Source organism: Myotis lucifugus, unplaced genomic scaffold, assembly GCF_000147115.1.
Source record: "Myotis lucifugus unplaced genomic scaffold, Myoluc2.0 scaffold_7815, whole genome shotgun sequence".
Lineage (NCBI taxonomy): Eukaryota > Metazoa > Chordata > Mammalia > Chiroptera > Vespertilionidae > Myotis > Myotis lucifugus.
The window spans coordinates 1-7,231 of record NW_005878863.1 but is presented as its reverse complement, the minus strand read 5'-3'; the positions used below and the strand labels follow the sequence as shown (position 1 = coordinate 7,231).

Sequence of the window (7,231 nt, the reverse complement as noted above, 5' to 3'; positions counted from 1 at the left end):
AATTAAAAAGCCTGCCAGCCTCCCCAGCCAGGGGCTTAGATGATGAGCCCCAGAAAGATGAGCTCCAAAGAACCTTCTAGGCCCAGAACTCACTGAAAGGAAGATGCCAGGGTCATGGCAGCAGCTTCAAAAACAACGCTCGGGGTTAAACTGATATTTGTTAACGCTGGCCTCCTCTGAACCTGGGTAACCCTGAGCTCGATGAGTCAGGAGGCAAAGTCCTACTTCTGCCCACAGCAAAACACACCAAAATAGGTCTGCGTGGGAACTGGCCCCATCCCAGTGCCAGGCCAGAGCCATACACTAAAACATTTACAAATGCAGGTTACTCTTCTGGCCGCTGCTCAGAACACCTTCTCTTATCTGCAGAAAGCAGGAAACGAAGTCATGGTTTTGCCTGCCAACAGTTGGGAATCCAAAGCACAGCAAAACAAGGGGAATTTCATCCAAGCACTCTGACCAATAAAACGCGGTTCTCAACGACGGCTGATTTAACCACATAACCAACGTTCTTCATGTGTTCTTGCATTTGAGGGACCAGGACACTTTAGATTTCATTCTCTAATTGGAAAACACTGCAAGGAAAGCACTGCTTGGAAAGAGAATTCAGTTAAAGCAGTGAATTAAATGCTGAAGTATTCAAAGATGAGAAAAAAAGAAAAATTTTCATTCTGGATGAAAGGAAGGTGAAATATAGGGCATATTAATCCCTACTGGCAAAATTAATGAGAAGTATTCAAAATAGCAACAGCTTTCCCGCAGAGGGAGTTCTTCCTACGGGCTCGGGACCTACATTGGATCCTTGTGAGAAACGGAGGTAGGCACTTTAAGGGACATGAGGTTCAAGGAAACTAGTGACTTGCAAGAATGTGGAACCAAGGGCCTCGCTCCGAAGCTTAGTTACGACACTCCGGAGAAGTTCCTCAAAGTGGCTGAGGGCAGAAAGCCTTTTTTAAGCTCATATGTTTATGGATCTATAGACGCAAGTATGGTTTCGGCGCTCTGTCTTAGGTGCACTTTTGCTGAATCAGAATGTGCACCAGCCCTAACTGGTTTGGCTCGGTGGATAGAGCGTCGGCCTGCAGACTGAAAGGTCCCAGGTTCGATTCCGGTCAAGGGCATGTACCTTGGTTGTGGGCACATCCCCAGTGGGAGATGTGCAGGAGGCAGCTGATCGATGTTTCTCTCACATTGATGTTTCTAACTCTCTATCCCTCTCCCTTCCTCTCTGTAAAAAATCAAAAAAATTTATAAAAAAAAAAAAAAAAAAAGAATGTGCACCGATCCTTTAAAGCAGGGGTGGGGAACCTTTTTTCTGCCAAGGGCCATTTGGATATTTATAACATCATCCGAGGGCCATACAAAATTATCACCTTAAAAATTAGCCTGTTCTATTTGGTCAAACATTTAATTAACTCACCCCTAATGCCTTGGCAGGGCCAGACCAAGTGATTTCGCGGGCCAGGCGTTCCCCACCGCTGCTCTAAAGCTTTAAATCAAAGCCGATGCTTCTACCTTCATGCTGCATGTCCACTGTACGGGGCATCTTTTTCAAAACAGGGTAAGCCACCCATCCCTCAGTTTTGGGGATTAGGTACAAATCAAAATCACCTGGAGAGTTTTTAAACCATACCACAGCCTGAGCCCTAATTACATCACAACCTCTGGGGATAGAGCCTGAAAATTGGTATTTTTTTATCGCTCCCAAGAACCACGGATGTGTTGGGGCAAATGATCTCCACGAGCTTGTTGGGGACATCTTTAGTTCAGGTCTCAACTTGGACTGTTTAATAGAATCACCCAGGGAGCTGGTAACAATTCTGATGCTCAATTCATACCCTGGCACCGCCAGGCTCTCTAAGGGCGGGACCCAGGCATCGTGGATTGTAAAGGTCTCTGGGTGATTCCCGGATGCAGCCATGTCCGAGCACCACAGCTTTAGCAGCTAGTCGTTTGCACTGGAAGCCCAAGCCTTCATTTGGACAGTGTTCCATCCACCAGCAGTACCATCACATCAACAATTAGTCTTTTTCCCATTCTCCCTGCCTTCTCCCTTAGCACCGGGGCACCCGAAGTTGGTGTTGACACCCCAAAATCTTCCTTTTGTCAGTCACCTCTTAAGTGCCATGTCCACTTACAGGAAAGGCTGCACGACTCTCCCCTCTGTCCTTCAGCTTCATTCCCACTATTGAATGATTCATCTCACACACACAAGCAACATTTGTCATTCTCTCATCACTTTCAATTTTTATCATCTCCACTTCCCCTTCTCTTATTAGCATTTTCAACGCTGCCTCTTCTTTTGCCCTCATGGACAATAGGGGTCGATGCTATTTTGGGTGCGTGAAACGTAGGCACAAAGCTACAGGCTAAGGAAGCACAGTGTGGCTGAAACTAAACGGACTTCCTAGGTACCTGCCGTTGGAAGATGGTCAGGTTGGTGTCTTTTCTGCTCTGGAAGGTAGCTTTGTTTACATGGATAACAGTTCATATGGAATCCAAGGCACACTTTAAAAAAAACACACATTTATTGCTGAAAGTATGACATATGCCCCTTTTTATTCCCATTGACCCCTTATAGCCCTCCCCCGCAAAGCACACTTTTTGATTGACAATGAAGATCTTCATGGTTGAGAAAAATCAAAACCTTTGTACATTTCAGTTCTAAACTTTCGAATTTGACCTTCTTACATGGGGCACAAATGAGAAAATGTCTACACTGAAAGCAAATGATTTTTATCCAACAATATTAATATGCAAAAGAAGCAGCATTCATTTGGAAGATATCTCTCAAAAGGCAAAGCAGATTGTGACTAAAGCTTCCCTAAAACATCTACCACTCTGGGCTACTAATGAATGGCCGGCAAATCTAATCCACATCCTCACCCTGCAAACCACCCTCCCTCCACATGCATCATCAGTGGAAAAGTTCATAGTACTGAGAAAATGCACTTGCTTGATAAAGTACGTTCTGTAGCAGGTAAGACTTTGTTCATTACTTTGCTTTTCTCAATGCTATCTCAGATTATTTCTGCAAAACCATCAATGGGAAACCCACAGAATATGAATTCAGAGTCTATCATGGAAAAAGCGGATCTGATTTCCATACAAATTATAAGATAAAGTGTAGCAATAATTTACTCCAATAATTTTTATGGGAAAGATCAAGAGTATCGATTTTTAAAATAAGGTCTCCACTAATGTCCTAAATTCATTTCAATCCTCTTCCTAATAACTGGTGCTTGAGAAGGAATTTTAGGATAATATTTAAAAGTTAATTAAAACCAGCGTAAGCATTCATGTCAGTCAAGTCTGACCTCTGGTCTAGAATGCATTTAAATGCATGTCACCTTGACCTGTAACACAGCAATGTAAAAAAATTTTGGTCAATATAAATCAAGTGTACACTAATTTATACAGCAGGTTTCCTGGTATCTGAATCAACATTAGAAATCTAACCAGTATCTGTTATTCTATTATTGACAAAAGGAAGCATATTTAAATGATAACAAGTACTCAGGGGTGTCATTTGGAAGTTAAATTGTTCCCCAAGGACAGCTTCTGTAAACATCTACACTTAAAGGTCATTTACCACCAAATTATGAACAACTGTTGCATTTATTAGCACAGGCTCAATAGTTTGGAAGCTGCAGCCATCCATTTTTACTGACAATGAGATCTAATTGTTCACTAGTAATAAACAAGGAAAACAGACTTTTCTATCAACTTTTATTCCCTGAACTATGATCACTTTTTGAAAATGGAGACACATCACCCTGGATGGGTAGTTCAGTTGTTAGAATGTTGTCCCGATGTGCCAAGGTTGTGGGTGCGATCCCTGGTCAGGGCACAACAAGAATCAACCAATGAATGTTCAATAAATGGAACAACGAATCTCTCGTGGGCACTCTCTCGTTCTCTCTCTCTCTCTCTCTCTCTCTCTCTCTCTCTCTCTCTTCCTCCCTCCATCCCTCCCTCCCTCTCTCCCTCCTTTCCTTCTTCTAACAAATAATAGTGTGGTGAAGGCCTGGGGGGGAGTCAATGTGAAAAAAGGGGACATTTGTAATGCTTTCAACAACAAAGATACATTTAAGAAATAATAAAATCAATCAATCGATAATTGTTTTTAATGGAGACACAAATTTTCCATAGGTGTGCAGCCAAACGTAAAAACCTTCCAACGTCAGAAAGAACCAAACACAGTCTAAAGTAAATATCAAATAAAATACAAAAGCTTGTTTTATATGTTATGTTCATCTGAACTAAAACAAAAAGGAGAAAAACACTACAATGTTTATTTATGGATAGAATGTATATTTCACTTTTAGAAGGATGTGTGATGGTTAATATTACCATGGAGTAGACAGATATTTGATGAAACATCCTGGGTCTTTCTATGAGGTAGTTTTCGGTGAGGTATTTATTTACTTCAGACCAAGTAAAGCAAACTGCCCTCCATAACGGGGTGTCCCTCTTGGGATTTTGGAGGCAACATAGTCTGGGTGTGTTACTCCAGCCCCTTTACCGAGTGACTAGAAAAGCTGCTCGTTTCTTTTGCGTTGGGCCCCTAACGAGAGACGGCTCTGCAACAGGTCCACGCTGCTGCGCAAGCTGCTCTGGCACGGGGACCAGCAGACAATCGATGGTGCTGGAAGAGACAGTGCAGATAGGGTGCCGTTTGGAGCCTTTGGCAGGCCCTATCGGTGAATCACACGGCAGGTCCTTAGGATTCCAGAGCAAAGCCCTGCCATCCTCTGTGGATGGCTACTCTCCCCAGAGAAACAGCTCTTGGCCTGCCATTGGGCCTTCATAGAGACCTAAAGCTTACCCATGAGCCACCAAGTTACCATCGGACCCGAGCTGGCCATCATGAACTGGCTGTTAGTTGACTCATCAAACTATGAAGTTGGATGTGCCCAGCAGCACTCCATCATCAAATGCGAGTGGTTCCTAGAGACTGGACATCAGCAGGCCCTGAAGGCACAAGTCAGTTCCTTAACGCAGTGGCCCAGATGCCCACAGTTCCCACGCCTGCTGACCACCTTCGCTCTGCCAGCCCGCACCTCTGGCCTCATGGGGCATCATCCCCTTTTATCAGTTGGTGGAGAAAGACTCGGCCCTGGTTTACAGATGGGTCTGCACCAGACGCAGGTACCCCCCGAAAGTGGACAGCTACAGCACATCTGCCCCTTCGGAGACATTCGTGAAGGACAGCGGGGCAGGCCAGTGTTCCCTGTGGGGAATCTTTGAGCAGTGCACCTGGTGGTTCACTGTGCTTGGTCACGCAATGCTTTGCCACACTACCATGGACTTACGGAACACCTTATCCACCACAGTGGCACTCCACACCGCTTTGCTTCTGATTAAGGAACTCACTTCACAGCAAATGAAGTGATGCAATGAGTCCACCCATGATCAGGGAATTCACAGGTCTTACCATGTTCCCACCATCCTGCAGCAGTGGGTTTGGCAGAACAGGGGAGTGGCCTCTTGCAGACTCAGGTACAGGGCCAGCTATGTGGAGACACCTTGCAGGGCTGAGACAAGGTTCTCTGGGAGGCTGCATATGCTCTGAGACAGCGTCCACTGTATGGTGCTGTTTCTCCCACAGCCAGATTCCCGGGAATCAAGGGGTGGAAATGGAAGTGACACCACACACTATTACTTCCAGGACCTGCTGGCAAAATGTTTCCTTCCTGTTCCTACGACTTTATACTCTGCTGGCCTAGAAGTCTTAGTTCCAACAGGAGATACAACAAGGATCCCCTGGAACTGGAAGTTAAGACTGCCACCTGACCGCTTCAGCTCTGAATTACCAGAAGGGAGTTCCTGGGCTGGAGGGTGACTGATCCTGACTGGGAAGGGGGAGTTGGACACGACTGCACAATGGACGTAAGGAAGAGTGTGTCTGAATATAGGAGATTCCTTTGGACATCTCCTAGTGATTAAAGTCAATGGGAAATTAAAACAATCCAATTCAGGCAGAACTGCTAACATCTTAAACCCTTCAGGAATGAAAGTTTGGGTCACCCACCAGTAAAGAACCATCACCAGCTGAGGTGCTTGCTGAAAGCAAAGGAAATATTCATATAAATACCAACTAAAACCACATGACGAGTTACAGAACTGTAGGCTGTAACTGTCATGAGTATTCCCCCCTTATTTTGTTATATTTGTGTGTGTATATATCCATATACATATTCACCTATATAAAGCAACTATATGCATTTTCTTCCCTCTCTTTTCTCTTTGTCATGTAACATAAGATGTATTAACTTTATACCATAGTTCTTAAGTTACATGATATCAAGAAGAAGAGCAACATGACTCAAGGGCTTTACCTCCTCTTATGGGGAAGGAGTTAGAGCATTTCCTGTTGTATGATTTTTTGCTTCTTTCTGTCTCTTGGCGGCTCTTTGAGGGCTTTGATGATCGGCAGAAGCAGAAGGCACTGCCTCATTCTGGGCCTCTATGTTCTGAAGGGTCAGTTTCATTGTAATCCTCAGACCCTCCAAACACTGGTTGCTTTGGAGATGTCATCACCAAGCTTTTTTGGAGACAGACCCAGGGGACCGGGGCAGATAGGGCACTGACTTCCCCGCCAGTACACCTTAGGTAAACAACTTTGATCTCGCTGGGAATGAACTTCAGCAGCACGGTGCAGGAAGCTGGTATCAAATGAACCCAGGTTTGAGACGATCAAAGAAGGCTGCACCTAAGCCCCCTCCAACCCAAAAGCAACCATAACTTTTTTAATGGTCTTCAATGGAAAGGAAGAAAATAGGGTGAAAAGGACATGAACAGAAGGTAGATTTCTGCAAACAAACCTGTTATAGAATATACTTTACACAGTATAAAACAAAATAAAAAAATTTTAAAGACTAGTTTATTGATTTCTTCTTCTTTTTTTTTTTTTTTAAAGAGGGGGAGAGAGAGGAAGGGAGAAGAGAGAAACTTTGATATGAGAGAATAATACTAATTGGCTGCCTACTGCCCGCCCCTTACCTGGGGTTGAGCCAGCAACCCCGGCATGTGCCCTGACCGGGAATGGAACTGGAAATGGACGACGCCCAACCAACTGAACCACACAGACCAAAATTAATTTTAAAATAATTCCTAAGAATACAAAATAAAACAAAGCTGGTAGCTAGTTAGTGTTATAAGAGAAGAACCAATCCAAGTAATTTTAAAACACAGTCATCTGCACACTCCTAGTGGGATAGGTCAATGA

At 44.1% G+C, this 7,231-nt stretch overlaps 1 pseudogene; it reads left to right on the top strand.

Moving 5' to 3' along the window:
• The first annotated feature begins 835 nt into the window (after positions 1 to 835).
• On the top strand, positions 836 to 5,207 carry LOC111824817 (annotated as a pseudogene).
• Positions 5,208 to 7,231: the final 2,024 nt, after the last annotated feature.